We start from the raw sequence: 12,500 nt of genomic DNA on the forward strand, positions 1-12,500 counted from the left end.
TCACTCCACCTTTTCCTGCTACACTTGCACCCAAGTATCTAAAACTATCCACTTCCTCCAGTCGCTCTCCCTTAATGTTCACTTCCAGTCTACTGCCACTTTCACCCCTTGTACATCTCATCACCTTACTTTTACCCACATTTATCTTTAGCTTTCTTCTATCACATACTCTCCCAAACTCTGCCACCAGCTTCCTCAATCCCTCCTCTGACCCTGCCACAAGCGCAGTGTCGTCCGCAAACAACAGGTGGCTCACCTCCCACTTTTCTCCATTTTCTTTAACCATCTGCAATCCCTGACTCACTACCCTAGCATTCACCTCTCGCACCACCCCATCCATGTATAAGTTGAACAGCCAGGGCGACATAACGCATCCTTGACGAAGTCCCACCTTTACTTCAAACCACTCACTCTCTCCATTTCTAATCCTGACACAAGCTCTACTACTCTCATAAAAACTCTTGACAGCTCCCAAAAGCTTTCCTCCTATCCCATAAATCTGCATAACCTCCCACAGTGCCTTTCTGTCTACCCTATCATAAGCCTTTTCCAGATCCATAAAAGCCCAAAAAACATAGCTTTCTCACATATCTGTCTTACCACAAAGATCTGATCTACACAACCTCTACCCGTCCTAAATCCACACTGTTCCTCACCAATTACTCCTTCTGTTCCTCTCCTAATCCTCTCAATTAAGATCCTCCCATAAGCCTTCCCTACTACACTCAACAGGCTAATCCCTCTGAAATTACTACATTCACACTTGTCCCCTTTTCCCTTGTAAAGAGGAACTATACAGGCACTTCTCCAGTCCTCCGGTACTCTACCCTCTCTCCAGTAAACATTAAATAACCTCACCAACCAGTCCACCATCACTGAACCTCCCTTTTTCAGACATTCTGCATGGCATCCATCCAGACCAGGTGCCTTACCTGCTTTCATCATCTTTACAACTGCCTTCACCTCATCCTTCCTTATTTCTCCTCCATTCTCCTCACTCATCACTCTCATTTTCTTCGCATTTCCCACTGCAGCTATCTTTCCTTCCCTATCCTCCTTCACATTCAGCAACTCCCTAAAATATTCTGCCCATCTTCCCCTCACTGCCATCTCTTCCATTATCATCTCTCCATCTGTACCTTTTACCTTTTCTTCCCTACTTGATTCGCCTCCTCTTCCTCTCTTAATTTCTTTCCAAAACATCTTTTTATTACTTTCAAAATTTTCTGTCATACTCCTACCCCATTTCACATCTGCTCTCCTCTTTGCCTCCTTTACCTTTTGCTTTACTTCTCTTTTCTTTTCTTTGTACGTCTCATATGACTCCCCTGTCCTCTTTTGTAACCAATCTGTGAATGCTCGCTTCTTCTCTTCTACAACCTTTTTTGTTTCCTCATCCCACCATTCACTACCCTTTCTTCTATTTCCCCCTGTCCTTCTTGTTCCACACACCATCCTTGCACACTTTAAGACTCCCTCCTTGAACCATCCCCATTCCTCCTCCACACCCATCTCTGCTCTATCCTCTACTCCCTCCCACTCCTCCTTCAGCTTCTTTTCGTACTCCTTCTCCTTTTCCTTTTCATTCAAGGAGTTCACTCTAAGAACCTCCCTACCTTTTGTCCCTTTCCTCCTTCTCCATCTATCCTCCACTCTCAGCTTACCTTCCACCAAAAAATGATCTGATATTCCCCCACCCTCTCCCCTTAGCACATGTACATCCTTAACTCTTCCTATCATAATCCTATTTACCACTACATAATCCATTAGCGCTCTATCTACCACCCTTCCCTCCACCACCCTCTCCCATGTGTACTTATGCTTGACTTTCTTCCGAAACACTGTATTTGCTATCATCAACTCTCTTTCTAGACACATTTCCACCATCCACTCTCCACTACGATTCTTTCCTGGAACTCCACACTTCCCAACCACTCCATCGATTGGACCATTTCCCACCCTAGCATTAAGGTCTCCCAGTACTATTACATTGACATTTCTTCCTAAACCCTCTATGCACTCATTTAAATCTATCCAAAAGGCCTCCCTTTCTTCCATGCTCTTCTCACTGCCAGGCCCATATGCACTTACAAAGACCCACATCTCCTTTCCCAGTTTCACCTTCATCCACATTATCCTTGAGGAAACCTCCTTCCACTCCACTACCTGTTTACCTATCTCCTCACTTACTAGAATAGCCACCCCTTCCCTCCCTCGCCCTCTCTTCACTCCTGATAACCTCCCACTTACACTCCTAAACTTACACTCACCCTTCCCTTTCAACTTAGTTTCACTCAAAGCCAACACATCCATCTTTCTTCTCACAAACATACTACCTATCTCTTCCCTTTTACTCTCATCTGTACCACATCCACGCACATTAAAAGACCCAAACCTTAGGGTGCTGGCCCGAGGCCCTCCAGCACCCCTTATGCCTTTCCTTTTCTTTTTAGGAATCTGCCCCTTGGGGCTACAGGGAGAAGGATGCCTAGTCCCTCTCCCCGTCCCTTTCTTCTCGCCTCTTACGATCCAAGTGGGAAACTTGGTGGCAGTATTCTTTTCCCCCACCACAGGGAATTCCCCCATCACAGAAAGAGAATACTCAGAGAAATGGTACAGGACAGCAACAAGGGGTTGGGGGACAGCATAACGGAGGGACAGTCGTAGTATAAAAGTGTCATCATTTCTCTATGAACAGAATTTCTTCTATCATAGACAAAATGATGTGTGGCTCTGGTCCGTAGGGGCGCCCCATATAGACCCTAAAGTATCGACTGCATGCTACTTTGCCACAATAACAAGCAGCCAATACCCCAGACGGGGTACAAGAGTAAAACTAGAACAAATGTCCGTCCTCTCCACGGAATGCAATAATCACCTCTCCCACGAAAGGACAAAGTCCACCTGGCCAGACTGCGGTGCGGCCACCACCCAGCACTTCTAAGCCACCAGAAGAGGCTGGATAACCGCATTGTGAACAGCTGCCTAGGATGTAACACTTCACCCCATACCATACAACACATAATGGAAGACTGCATTATACACAATCATGCACGCAAACAACACAACATACATTCTATAAAGGATTTGTGGGAAAACCCAGTTTCGGCTGTGGCATTCCTTGGGGAGACGGGACTGCTCGAATAGACAGTCTAGGGAACGACAACAACAACAGACTGCAGTCAATAGGTACAAATCGGATCTCACTAAGAGATATTGCATTCCCGACCGTATATCGCCCAGCTAACCACCAACTTGACTCATACCAAGATATGCCTCTGACGTGGACTACCTAAGTTTCTTGGTTCTCAAATCTACCAAAAAAGTGACCCATGAGGGTATGTGACGAGTTTGAAGACAATTGGGTGAGTCATTGTGATATGTGTTCCCAAGGAGACATCCTAACAATAGAACCAGAACCAGTAACTCAATATAACAAAAGCAAGTCCATCGCAATTCTAGTAGACACCCCAGTTCAAAGAACAATGTATAGGACATTTTACATGAGGAGGAGGAGGAGCAGGAGGAAAAGGAGGAGGAGGAAGAGGAGGAGGAGGAGGAGAGGAGCAGCAGAAGAAGGATCAGAAAAATTAACGGAGAGAATAATGAGACAACGAAAAGTAATAAAATCATATCGAGCCAAGAAAAATATAGATTCCCTAAAGATAAAAAAAACACTAATAGTGACCTTCAGTCAAGAACAACCTCTAACCTAGTTGACTGTAAGTTATCTAAGATATGAAATAGAGAAATACTATTCGTGAACACAACGCTGCTTCAACTGCCTGACCTTTGGACACGTGAGCAGGTATATGCGTACACTGCTCAGCCTCTGCATATGGTAAATTAAATTTTTTACAGAAATTGAGTGGATGAATTGGAACAAGTAAATGTTTTAAAGAATAGATAGATATATATGCGCTGAATGGCCCCAGCCTCCGGCGCTTGGCATACTAGCCAAAAGCTTCATAAGCCAACCAACCCTGCATATGGTACCCCATGCTCAACCAAAGCATGTGGGAATTAATTCAAATGTTATCTTCTGTATGTATTCTCGCTGGCTGAGCGAGTTAAGAGCGTCGCTACTTGGGGTGGAGGTCGAGGAGACGGCAGTTCGAATCCTGCCGCCAGCGAGTTGGACCAAGGGCATGTTTTATGAAACTCCAAGCTACAAAGTCCTCTGTAAGGGATACCATCTTGATCTCCTGATCGAGGGAATTTGCGACGTTAAACTGAATCAATCATCATCCACTATATACCTCTAGTATGTATTTCTACTGTATGCTTATATAATATATACTTCTACTATATACTGCTCTATGACTTCAATGTTATACTAAGGAAAATATGGAGGGAAGGTGTGACACAAGCCATAGAGTTAAGAGGAAAAACTATGGAGGAGGTGGAGTGAGAGTGACTGTATGCAGTTCGAGCATGGTCAAGAGTGTGGTTCCCAAACTGTGGGTGAATTACCCCCTGGGGGGGGATGTAACACATTTTCGGGGGTAATGGAGGGCTGACAACAAATTTGAAAATAAAATAAAATAAAATAAAATAAAATCAAGAAAACATTACGGTACCCGGCATTAGGATTAAGGTTAACTTAGTACGTATAATTGTAAAACTAAAAAAAAAAAAGTTTGGGAACCACTGATGTCAAGACCCTTCGTGGAACATCACCGGTGACAGAACACCAACCCTATCTGGTGTATGGTGAGAATGGTGAGAAAATACCTTCAGTGTATGCAGAAACGAACACGATGGTAGGCTGCTATTGGAAAGTGCATGTCCTCGAAATGTCAGGATAGGTTCAGTGTTATTCCTACACTCGTGAATTTAATACCTTTTATAGTTTTCATGTCCTCTGGCGTGTTTCAAATGTCACTGGTCTATGTGTCGATTTTTTTAATGAATTTTTTGGAAAAAAGTTAAATACAAAGATGTAGGATGTAGCATTATGTAAATGCTCAAAACCACTTCAGGGGAGTTGGCAGTTCTGATGTGTAAGAAAAATAAAAGAAAAATTAATAGATGAATAAACTGGTAGAATTATAAAAAGAAAACGGAGTTTCGGTCGAAAGGTTTTTGATGTTCAATGTGCAAGTTTGAGAGAAAGGTTTCACCTCATCTTTACTTGAGAGTTTTTTCCGGCTGACGCAGTTTGATTTTATATATCCGAACAGTACGCTATGGATCTATGATTGAGTGTTTTTTTTTTTTTTTTTTTTTTTTTTTTTTTATGACACCGTACCAAACCCTGAATACTCTTTATTTCACTACTTTTTTTATTTGTTTTTATTCGTATAACACCATACCAAACCCAGAACACTCTTTATTTCGCTACTTTTTGTGATCTTCATAATTTTAATGACACCATGCACTATATTTTACTTTTTTTTTTTTTTTTTTTTTTTTTTTTAAGTTTGTATGACACCGCACCGAATCCCGAATACTCTTTATTTTACTATTTTTGTGCTCTTCATTTCAAACTCTTTGTAAAAAATACTTAGTGCCATGCCTTGGTACAACGAAATTGCTATGCAGAATCTGCTTAATATGTGCTTCTGTACATATATATTTGAAAGGCTGGAAATACACGCACGTGTACACGCATTCACGCACGCACACGCAAACACACACACACACACACACACACACACACACACACACGCACAGACATACAGATACGCACACACACACACACACACACACACACACACACACACACACACACACACACACACACACACACACACACACACACACACACACACACACACACCTCTCATGGCGCTGTGGTTAGAGCTCTGGCCTGCCACTACGGAGGTCCGGGTTCGACTCTCGCCCGGGGCTGAAATAATATCAGTATCGCAGCGCTGAGGGGTGTTACTCCAACTCTCGTGGGCGGGGAGTTGGGTGTGTGTGTGTGTGCAAGGTCATAGCATTACCCATAGATCGGACCTACGAGCTCTGAGCTCTCTTCCAGGAGGGAAATAGCTGCCGATCACGAGTCCAACACGTGATCCAAAGACCAAGTGAATACACACACACATGCATGCATGCATGCATGCATGCATACATACTCACATATACAAACACAAACCCAGGCACACATACATATACACACATGCGCGCACACACACACACACACACACACACACACACACACACACACACACACACACACACACACACACACACACACACACACACACACACACACACACACACACACACACACACACACACAAAAGCCTGACGTCAGAAAATATAGCTCGCTTTGGAAGGATTTCCGTCCCGTTGAAGATTAGGGAGCTGATGTAGGGACAGTGAGGGGGGGGAGGCTTAAGAGTTTTAAAGGGCTGGACGTAGGATTAACTCGATTGTTATCCGGTTGAGAACACAGGACGGAATCAAATAGCCTGGATGGGGTAGGAATAAAAGAAAATGCTGTATATCACATCCTATGAGAGAGAGAGAGAGAGAGAGAGAGAGAGAGAGAGAGAGAGAGAGAGAGAGAGAGAGAGAGAGAGAGAGAGAGAGAGAGAGAGAGAGAGAGAGAGAGAGAGAGAGAGAGAGAGAGAGAGAGTGAGGGATGGAAAGAGAGAGGTAGGGATGGAGAGAGAGAGAGAGAGATAGATAGAGAAAGAGAGAGAGATAAAAAGGGAAAGAGAGATAGGAAAGAAGAGAGAAAGAGAAAGAGAGAAACAGATGAGGAGAAAGAGAGAAACAGATGAGGAGAAAGAGAGAATGAGAGAAGTAGAGAAAGAAAGAGGGGAAAAAGAGATAGGAAAGAAGAGAGAAAGAGAAACAGAGAAAGAGAGATAGAGAGAGGGAAAGAGAGAGATAGAAAGAGGGAAAGAGAGAAAAAGAGAAACAAATGAGGAGAAAGAGAGAATGAGAGAAATAGAGAAAGAAAGAGGGAAAGAGAGATAGGGAAGAAGAGAGAAAGAGAAAGAGAGGTGAGAAAAAGAGAGAATTAAGAGAGAAGAAGAGAGACAGAAGGAAACAGAGATAGAGAGAAAGAGCCAGAGGGAAAAGAGGGAGAACGAAAGAGAGAAAAAAAGAGAAAATGAGAAAGAACCAAAAAGAGTAAGACAGTAAGAGAAAAGGAAATAATCTCCAAACTTGAAAGACCGACCCGTGAATCTGGGCCGTAGAGGCGTCACGATGGGTACGAATTTTCCGCATAATTGCTAGTTAACCGCACTACTATCCTAAAAGGCGAGACATTAGGCGGTTCGACCACGCGAAAGATTGAATTAATTCGGCGAGTGTGAAGGAAAATGTGAAATTGATGATTGAACACCCAGAGTTTTTATTTATTTATTTTTTTATTGTTATTATTATTATTATCATTATTATTAATATTATTATTATTATTATTATTATTATTGTTATTATTATTATTATTATTATTATTATTGTTATTATTATTATTATTATTATTATTATTATTATTATTATTATTATTATTATTATTATTATTATTATTATTATTATTATTATTATTATTATCAATCATTATCATTATCATTATCATTATCATTATTATCATTATCATTATCATTATCATTATTATTATTATTATTATTATTATTATTATTATTATTATTATTATTATTATTATTATTATTATTATTATTATTATTATTATTATTATTATTATTATTATTATTATTATTTGGGCCACTTCTATTCATAGTATATATAAATGATATAGACCATGGACTAAAATCTACTGTTTCTAAATTTGCTGATGATACAAAACTGTGCGGAGTGGCAAATGATCACTCAAACCAATTAGATATTCAAGAAGATTTAGATAAATTACAGCAGTGGTCTGAAAAGTGGCTAATGAAATTTAACACAAGTAAATGCAAGGTAATGCACATAGGTAAAAATAACAGTAAGTACGATTACAAGTTATTTGGTAATTCGTTAACAAAAGTGGATAGTGAAAAAGATCTCGGCGTAATTATCAGTAACGACCTCAAATCATCCAAGCAGTGTATTTCAGCCTCTGAGAAAGCAAATAAGATTCTAGGACTGATTTTCATGTCACATGAATCTGTTTTCCCTAAAAAAGCGTAGACTCAGAGGTGACTTGATACAGGTCTTTAAGATTTTAAAGGGAATTGACAACATCAAAAGTGACCAAATTTTCACATTGAATGAGAATCAGACAAGAAACAATGGTCTCAAACTATCCGGAAATAGATTCAATTTAGAAGTAGGTAGAAACAACTTTGCCAACCGTGTAGTAAATGAATGGAATAAACTTCCTGCACAGGTAGTGCAATGTAGTTCAGTTCGAAGCTTTAAGAATCAGTTAGATAAATACCTAAGTAAGATGCTGTAATGATTATAATTTATCTTATATTATTTGTTTTTGTTTTGTTATCATTTGTCTGTCTGATTTTCATTTATCATTAGTTATATGTCAATTTATTATTATTTACTATTTACCTGTTTGTTTATTATTTAACTATACCTATGCATTTATTTATGTATTTTATTTGTTATTTACATTATTATAGTTTTTATTTATTGTTTTATTATTAACATGATTTTTTTTTCGCATCCGACCTAGATATGGATCAAAAGGTCTCCTGTGGGTATGCTCCGCCTTTGTAATCCTTTGTAATCCTTTGTAATTATTATTATTATTATTATTATTATTATTATTATTATTATTATTATTATTATTATTATTATTATTATTATTATTATTATTATTATTATTATTATTATTATTATTATTATTGTTATTATTATTATTATTATTATTATTATTGTTATTATTATTATTATTATTATTATTATCATTATCATTATCATTATCATTATTATCATTATTATTATTATTATTATTATTATTATTATTATCATTATTATTATTATTATCATTATTATTATTATTATTACGCAATAGCGTCATACAGTGGGGGGGGAGGTTTTCATAATGAACGTAGGAAGGCAACTGGGACACACATGCTTTCACACACACACATACACTTACATATACACACTTACACACACATACATACAATACATGAGTTGCTGGTAACATAATACAGGGCACTGGGTATTGTACATCCATTCAAAAAACACTCAGAATTTTGGAATGAAATTCCCAATTCCAGCAAGGAAATTAGTCATTCAGAGTTGACACGTGGACAATGCGATACTTTGAAGAAATGTCTTGGTATATACGAGAATAACAAAAAATCTCTAATTTTTATAAAAGAAGCAGTGAATTGTCACTGACGAAAAAACCTACACCTACACACATGTACACGCCTACGCATACACAGGTGTACACACGACTCGATGGCGCAGTTGGTAGAGTTCCCGGCGGCCGCTGCGGCGGTCCGGGTTCGAAACCCGCCCAGGGATGAAGTAATTTCAGTATCTCTGCGCAGCGAGTCGTTACTCCAACTCTCGTGGGCGGGGAGTTGGGTGTGTGTGTGTGTGCGTGTAAGGTCACAGCATTACCCATAGATCGGTCATATATGAGCACTGAGCTTTCTTCCGGAAGGGGGGGGGGAAGTAGCTGTCGATCACGAGTCCAGCACGTGATCCAAGACCGTGGTGAATCACAAAACCCAAGCATATATGCACGTGTGTGTGTATATTTATGAACTTCATACATGGGTTTGCACTAGCGTTGCCGTGTAATTGTTCACAGTAATTGTTACTGAAATGGGTCTTTGTATCGCTGCCTTAATAGGGTGACATGTCTTTCACATTTTGCGGCCCCTGTTTGCCGTGTGGCAGTTATTGTCTTAATGAGATCTCGGTGGATGAACACAGGAAGGCGAATGTCAAGAGTCGGGGACCCAGTATTAGGTGGTTCGTGCCCGCTACAGTCCGCGCGTGACGGCAGTAAAGACGCTCGGTCTTAAGGTACGTTTTGATCGGTGCGATCATTAATCGTTCAACGATGATCGTTCATGGTTCAACGATGATCGTAGAACGATTGTCTAGAGTACTGGTTCTTTGTTTTTTGTGTCTAGCGGCAGTCGATCGGAGCCAAACAGCCGCATTCCAAAAATAATTAGTGCTCTAGACCTAGATAGAGAGAATACAAGGTCTGCTCGCTCGCATGTTGTGACGTCATCTGAAGGGGACCCCACAGAGAAAATGGTGAAAACGTAAGTGAAAAATGTTAGGTAAAAGAGAAAACGTACAGGCACCACAGAGTTTCTGGGAGACTTACCTATTTCATGTTCTGCAACCGTTAAAATGGGGGTTTCATTTTGGAAAAATGTTCTTGTGGTTTATCTTTGACATATTTAATAAAGAAACAGACGATGCAGTTAAAACTGGTGATTGACGTAAACGCCATCTAGTGAGAGAGCCGCACAGTAAATGTATGTGGACGATGCGGCTCTCCGTGCGCTTTCCCGTCTTTCCTATATAGTCTTTGGGCCAAGCACTTCTAGTGACGTCAATGCGCAAACGACCTAAATACTGGATAGCTGTTGAGTAGACCTTGTATTCTCTCGATCTTGCTCTAGATAATCGTTTGACTATCATCGTTGAGCCATGAACGATTATCGTTGAGCGATAATTGCACCGAGCGGATGACGGATGATATTTTGAAAAAAAAAGGGATGGACATTTTTGGTTGTATAAAAACATAAGAATGAAGGAGACTGCAGGAGACCATAAGGCCTACACAAGACAGATCTTTGTCCATTACCACCTAGATTGTGCCTTGTATATGCTTGTGCAAACACTTTCTATGTAATTAATTGGAGGGATTATTGTAACAATGTCGTCTCATCTATAGATTTGTATATCATGAAACTCTGTCATCAAGTTGATCTCTTTCAAAACATAATATTGTCAACTTTTTGAGCGATTGTTCATTATGATATTTCCGTTGGTGATGAGCCGATACCATTTCTATTTTTTAACGATTCCGAAATGATTTCTAACACTGCTCTAAGCTTCCAGTTCCGAGAAATGATTACTTAGATGTAATTTGTTCATAAATTATTTGTTTCCCAAACTGACTGCCACAGGGCCTGAAAATAACAGTGATATATGATCATTGGAGCTATCGAAATAAGACCTTTATCGAAATCGGAAGTTTAAGAGAAATATCGGAACACGTATCGGAATCGTTAAATAACTTGGTATCGTCCTACCGTTACTTTCTGTCCTCCATATGTAAGATTAATTGCAAGAATGAACAAATATTTTCTCAGTGAAGGTAAATGATGTACTAATGATAGTTTATCATAGGTGTAAATAATAGAAAAGTCATCATCCCTCTTCCACGCAGTGGGAAGTGAAAAACCCTTGATAGGGCAAAGCTCTGTCACTTGTGGCGAGCCGCCGATTTTTTTTTTTTTTTTTTTTTTTTTTTTTTTTTTTTTTTTTTTTTTTTTTTTTTTTTTTTAGTGAGTAGATGACGAGTGTCTAATCGGCCTAACTCCTTAAGGATTGGGTTCCACTCAAATTGGATAAATCAATCTGCCAATACCTGCAAAATATGACTTTGCAACTAAATGATATTGAACACGTTCCAAACCCATTTGAAACATACACACACACACACACACACACACACACACACACACACACACACACACACACACACACACACACACGACTTGAAGGCGCAGTGGTAACAATCACGGCCGCCACTACGACTGTCCGGGTTCGAATCCTTCCCAGGGCTGAAATAATTTCAGTATCGCTGCGCTGCGAGTCGTTACTTTAACTCTCGTGGGCAGGGAGTTGGGTGTGTGTCTGTGAGTGTAAGGTCATAGCATTACTCATAGATTGGTCATATATAAGCTCTGAGCTCTCTTCCGGGATCACGAGTCCAACACGTGATCCAAGACCATGGTGAATGATGAATCTCACACACACACACACACACACACACACACACACACACACACACACACACACACACACACACACACACACACACACACACACACACACACACACACACACACACACACACACACACACACACACACACACACACACACACACACACACACACACACACACACACACACACACACACACGCATATAGAATCAGGACAAAAATAATACAATTTGCTTCAGCTATCACGTTTTTGCATATTTATGTTCTTGCAACACTGCTTTGTCTTGCTCTTCTGAGAAAAGCCGTGGGCCCGACACGATCAGTATTATTGCGCAATATTCCGCATTATACAATATCATTGACGGCGTAGTGATGGTATTGAAAATGCACGCGTGTTGGCCTGTGCATTTGATGTCTTCAATATATTGAGTCATTCTTCAATACCATCCCTACACCGTCAATAATATTGTACAATACGGAATATTGCACAATAATATTGATCATGTCGGAGATTCTTGTTCGGAGTATACAATTCTGACCCAGACTTTGGGCAAACCATGATTTGAGCTATCATGTAGGATTTATGACGCATCCGACCTTATTATAGACCAAAAAATCTCCTGCTCGCATGCTCCGCCTTTG

At 40.0% G+C, this 12,500-nt stretch overlaps 1 protein-coding gene across 3 annotated transcripts in view; it reads right to left on the reverse strand.

Moving 5' to 3' along the window:
- The window catches only part of LOC143037978 (RYamide receptor-like), a 127,631-nt gene that overhangs the window by 19,852 nt on the left and 95,279 nt on the right, over window positions 1-12,500 (reverse strand). The window lies entirely within an intron of this gene.

Source organism: Oratosquilla oratoria, chromosome 23 (assembly GCF_046742065.1).
Source record: "Oratosquilla oratoria isolate Oo_2021 chromosome 23, ASM4674206v1, whole genome shotgun sequence".
Classification (NCBI taxonomy): Eukaryota; Metazoa; Arthropoda; class Malacostraca; order Stomatopoda; family Squillidae; genus Oratosquilla; species Oratosquilla oratoria.